General features: G+C 44.7%; 1 long non-coding RNA gene across 1 annotated transcript; it reads right to left on the bottom strand.

The window, feature by feature from the left end:
• Positions 1–686: 686 nt before the first annotated feature.
• Positions 687–4,233, bottom strand: LOC142774591 (uncharacterized). Its single transcript, XR_012886457.1, has 3 exons — positions 3,632–4,233; positions 2,582–2,661; positions 687–981 (listed from the first exon to the last, which is right to left on the bottom strand). It is a non-coding gene; the product is annotated as an uncharacterized LOC142774591 (long non-coding RNA).
• Between the last annotated feature and the right edge of the window lie 1,416 nt (positions 4,234–5,649).

The following is a 5,649-nucleotide window of genomic DNA, read 5'->3' as shown; positions in this document are numbered from 1 at the left end:
TAGATGTATATATCCCATTTGCAGGCATCGTAGTTGGAGTGCATCGCCGCTTCTTTAGAGTTTGTGCGCATATTAGTAGTTCACAAACACCGTAATATGGGTAAACGTGAATGTATTACGCGTGTATAATATATGGCGTGTGTCACGTTTCTTACGCAGTCTCCACGAAGTTTTTTTTTTTTTTTTGCCCGAGCACTACACCGTACGTTCACACACTGCTCCCGCAGGTCAGGTGTTCACGGTTGCCACACTCTAAGCCAAAACGGAGCAACAGGGGTATAGGGGTTGCTCCTTTCAGGGAGCAATTGCATTGCCACTCCCATTACTCTCCTAAAAGGAGTAACTGCAGAGGGAGGAACCGTTGCTCTCCTTTCAGTTCCTCCTTCGGGGGATGAACAGTTACTCCCTCCAGTTCCTCCCTGCAGACCAACAGTTACTCCCACCAGTTGCTCCCTGCCGACCAACCATTACTCCCACCAGTTGCTCTTCTAAGAGCAACAGTTACTCTTCACCGTTCCTCCCACGTGTTCGCAGTTACTCTCTGAAAACCAACTGCACATGCTTCCAGTTACTCATTCGGGGAAATGAGTATTTATCTCGAGTATGCTTGTCACACGCTTAACACATGGCGAGAGCTCCTTGGAAGAGCACTGCTTGGGTGCTTCTAACACAAAAAGTGGACAATATTGAAAGGAAAATAAATGCTTTATTGTTCTTTTTATGAGGCGACGTGTGACCACACGTAAAAGTAGACTTCGCCACACCACAGCCAGCACTAAACAAACACCATAATACATCAAAGGTTTTCTGCGTCATCCGTGGAAAAACAATCTTGAATTTCTAGCATAGGGCAGTCTTTGTCATCATTGGTGAGAGAAGGGCAACTTCTCCAATTCTGAAGAATTCAAGTTTCGCAGCTGGTGTTTCCATCAGGCTAGCGCAGCAGAACGTCACCGCAGGCATATGTGAAGCATCTCATTGCTGCAAGAAAAAAAATAGAAGTGTGAGGTTAAACATGCCATAATCAATTCATAACAATGAGTCACACACACTGCAGCAGCGCTTACATTCTAGGATGTCTACTGCAAAACGAAATGTGAAAAAAAAAAGGAAGGTTCGGCCAAACGTTACTTGGCAAGCCATATAAATGCTGATGTGGTAGACGCTCTTCACATGATGTCTCAGACAGCAATACTCTGGAAGAAAATGTGGAGCACCTCAACAAGGCATATTTGTAGCAGTTAAAGATACCCTTAGGTTCAGTTAACTTGTTTCCTATACACAGCTGAGTGACATTTCTATGAGCCCATTCACCAATGGGCATTCTAAATGAGGTCATGTGTGTGGCAAATAACACGTACTGTCCGCTCATGTTAAAATACTTATTTAGCTCGTGCACATAGTTGCTCTCGATTCTACTGTTCTTTCATACGCTGCTGCGTCTTGAATTGTGCAATACCTGTAGGCACAAGCCAAGCATGCGAAGCCTGCTTGAAAGCAACCATTTGCAGAGGCTACATGATAATCTTCAGTATATTTCTTTGTACTTGACGCAAACGGCTGGACAAAACTATAGACAAATAAATGTCGACCGTGCTACCTTCAAAAAATGCTTTAAATTTAGAAAACTAGGGTGCATTTGTTCACTCGGTTGACGAGTCACAGCCACGAGATATGTAAACGAAGCAATATATCTTAAGGCATGCACAGATATTCTGATTCTTTGTTTGACAGTGTCACAGATAGCTTGCCAATACATATATATTTGAGAGCAACAAGATGTGAAGCTTTTATTAGTTCAACGTCTTGTTGGTTCACAGCCAAACAGGTTACTGCTTGTTAGACAAATTGGAATAAGCACACCATGGTTTCCAAAAAAAAAAAAAAATCATTATTAGAAGTTAGCTCCCGGTGTGAATGTCTGCCTCTTTATTTTGTACTGCCTTCTACATGTGCCACAAATACATTTGTTGAGGATGTGCTACCAGTCAAGCCAAGATCGCATACTTGGTCAATGTGATGGAAATACAAACATTAGAAACACTGCCACCTCTAGTAAGAGCATAATACTTCAGTATCTTGGACTAGCAAAGAGGTGCACAAGAAAGTTAAGCCCACTCTTGCGGAACTTTGAACGCGAATATTTCAGAGTGGGGGAGGTCAACATGCTGTGGCACTTTTAAACCCACGAAACATCTGCAGAAAACAGGGTAAAGGCAAGTCAAGAAACGCTGTTATGAAGGCCTGCGCATGGACAGCTTTGTGAATCTAGGCCCAAGTGTTATGCTTTGTGCAAGCCGAAATCCATGTAAATAGGGAAAGCATACTTTTAGGAGTACCAGCGTAAACAAATCTTGGCAGTTGGCTTTTTAGTACAAACAGCAATCCCTGCAATGAAAACATAAACTTTTTATCTTAACGGTAACAGTGTGAGCACACAAACGGGCCAGCGGAGCCATGTCGAATTGTCAGTGCCAGTGTAACCATGTGGCATAATGAACTATTCTCTGGCCAACACATGCACAGTTTGCCCCTAAAAAGCGATGCTTTCATATACATAGTACAAAAAGTCTGCACTTACCAAAATTCACTTGCTTTCTGTACTTTAGCATCGTTGGGAGCATCTTTATCTGCAGTATAACCAAACTTTGTGTCATATCCCTGAAAAAAAAGTAAAAGACATGCGTCAAATATTGTTTCATTTGGTAGCAGTGAAGTCAGGTTAAAAACAGCCAAGTGGGAATCAGCCTAATTATGTGCATGCGGCAAATCCCAAACGGCGTTATTGAGGTTGTCGAAATTTTCGTCGATTGGTATTAACGTCGATAGTGACTTCAACGGCATGCCAAGTTTTCACAGCGCATAAAGATTTTATGATGCAGAATAATGACAGCGCTAACGAGAACATACAGCATTTATGATTGTCTTTTACAATATTCAGTTTTGCTAAGGTTTTGCATCACTAAAGAAATCTGAAAATTTGGGTCATTCCTCCTCCAATTGTTCTGTCAATATGTAAACTGCTCGCTTGATGGTGCGCTTATAAAATAGTACGTTCAGCGCAGAGGTGAAGCAAGTGACGCAGTGATGTGGGCAGATTTTTTTTTTTTTAAGGCGTGCGGGGAGGGGGGGGGGGGGGTCCGCTTATCTGAATAGGCCGGGCAAGCGAATATGGTCGTCAATTTGGGCTCCCTACGCCCGGCCTAAAAAAATTCTGTGCGCAACCACCTGGCTATGCCAGTGAAGTGATGCGACAATGATTTGTTCACTTACTGATTTACATACACTTTACATCTCTAAAAAATGCGGCCCAAGGCCCCAACACTCAGCCGTTAACATTACATAAAGCCAATGGTAGAAAAGTGCCAGTATGAATGCAGCTACAACCCCGCCCCAATGTTTTTTCAAGCGAGGTAGTGTTGCGGAAATGAACTTTTAACTGCAAAAGTACACTGGCACTGCAGTGGTGACAAGGGAAGCAAGAGGGTATGCAGGCGGTAATAGAGGTAATTTAGTCCGATTAGGCTAGCAATGGATACGGTGAATAAGAGCAAATCATTTCTCTTTCAATAGCGCAACCACTCAACAATGTATTGTAAGAGCATTAAATGTTGCTGGAAATGCCACTCACCTGCACGCTGATGCATGCACAGTCCTTTGTCCGACGAGCGAACAGGCTTGCAGATAGCTGAAGACGTGTTTACGATGTGTTTGTTCCACCCAGCAGCAAAATCCACAACTACTTCGCGCTCAATAAAGATAAATATACACTAACCTTCATCACGAATAAGTAGAAACGCAAATCTGCGACACACACACACGATCAAAACATCGCTCACAAGCTAGCACGTCCATGTGCTCGCCAACCACAGACCATATGAAAATGAGTAAGTAGTGCGAACGCGAACCTAGTTGCGCCGAAAAAAAAAAAAAACGTCGAGCAGTGGCAGCACAGGCGTCAGCGCAAAAATTTCAGTGTGTTCTCCTAATACAATTATAAAAAAAAACTGAGGTACATTAAAACTCATAAATAAATATAAAAAGTTGAGTGTAATTTTTATTTAGTGCTAGTCAACATAAACACCGAATAAAAATTACTTTGTAACTTACATCGTTTGCTACGCTAGCGCCACACTTGTCGTGCGGGCGCAGATGGCGCAGATTTGTCATTCTGCCCTCAAACTACACGGTGAAGCGTGCTACTAAGTGTATGGCTGATGAGAAGCGCGTCTGGGTCAGCTTTTTTTTTTTTTCTTCTCCGATATATCTGGGCGGGGGGGGGGGGGGGGCTCCTTATGCACGTGTTTCGGTGCTTGATCGACTTTGACGCCCTTACTTCGCGGACGAACGGCGTGTCTAGGCTTTTTTTATCGTTGTTTTGCACGTGTTTCGGCGTTCGGTCCGCTTTGACGTGCCAACTCTCCATTCTGCTGCTGCGTGTGTTAGGTATTTGCCGTACTGTATTCTCAGGCCTCCTTCTGTGTTCAGCCAGCGCTGCTATCTTATAATCTACGGATGCTAAAATAAATCACTGTTTTGGTTTGGTGAAGTTTGGCACACAGAACCAACAATAATCTGGCCCATGAATATCAATGTGGGCGGCATGCATATTTGTGTGCGGTGTCCTGCCGGGGAGTAACCGTTGCATGACGAGAGCATTTACAGCGGTTCCTCCTTCCGTTGCTCCCTTACAAACTTTAGATGAATACAGTTGCTCCCCCATTCTCGAACAAGTCGGCCATCTTGTTCCGCTTGGTCTTTTCGGAGAGTAACAGTCGGTCTGAAGGAGTAAAAACAGCCGTTGCTCCCATTTTGGCCATTTTTGGCTTAGAGTGCACCGGGCCCTGCAGGGGGACACCACATCACTACCGACGAATGTCCTCGCACGTGAGTAACCATTTCTGATCTCGCAGTGACTGCACGTAGGTCCGGAAGAGACTTAAAATGCGTGGAGGATTATTAACTACATGGAACCATTGATTTGTGGCACTGATGGTTTATCGCAACCAGTCGCTGTGACAAAAAGTTAGCAGAACGTGTATTCTACGGTTGCCAGTGTAGTCCGCATTGTCTAAAAGCAGTTATGCTTGCGAACACCTGCATAGCGAGATGGCTGATGTCAACAGAAAACACGAATGGTTCTTTGAGCCTTTTCACTGGTGTTTCTAAATGTTACGCCCCCCCTCCCCCTCCTTTACTCTGGAGAAGATCTTGGGAGCTTGGCCTTCACGTACTTCAACCCAGAAAGCCACACGAGCCCTTCTACAATGTTTGAGGGCAACGTCACTGTGCGACCGCCTGTGAAACCTGAACTGTGTGTGCGGTGTATGTGTTATGTGCAATGCGTCCCCCCTTCCTTTTCCGTGTCGGCTTGGTTTCGGGATAATCAGGGAAGCTTGAAACGCAGGGAAATGGCGCGTTGTGAAATCTAGAGGATTGAAAGCGGATACACGAACCTCGTACCAACACAGGGATATACGAAAACGCGTGCTTCTAGATTCGAAAGACGACATAACCGGTTGAATCGCGCGAGCTACGCCAGTTTTGCGCTTCGGCGCAACTTTTATCAACGCATAGTGGTGAGCATACCTGTTCGTAAGCAACACTCCGAGGGGTTTGGGGAGGGGGGGGGGGCGTGACGGGGACGTG

This window comes from Rhipicephalus microplus, chromosome 10 (genome assembly GCF_043290135.1).
Source record: "Rhipicephalus microplus isolate Deutch F79 chromosome 10, USDA_Rmic, whole genome shotgun sequence".
Taxonomy (NCBI): domain Eukaryota; kingdom Metazoa; phylum Arthropoda; class Arachnida; order Ixodida; family Ixodidae; genus Rhipicephalus; species Rhipicephalus microplus.
This window is presented reverse-complemented; position numbering and strand designations above follow the sequence as displayed.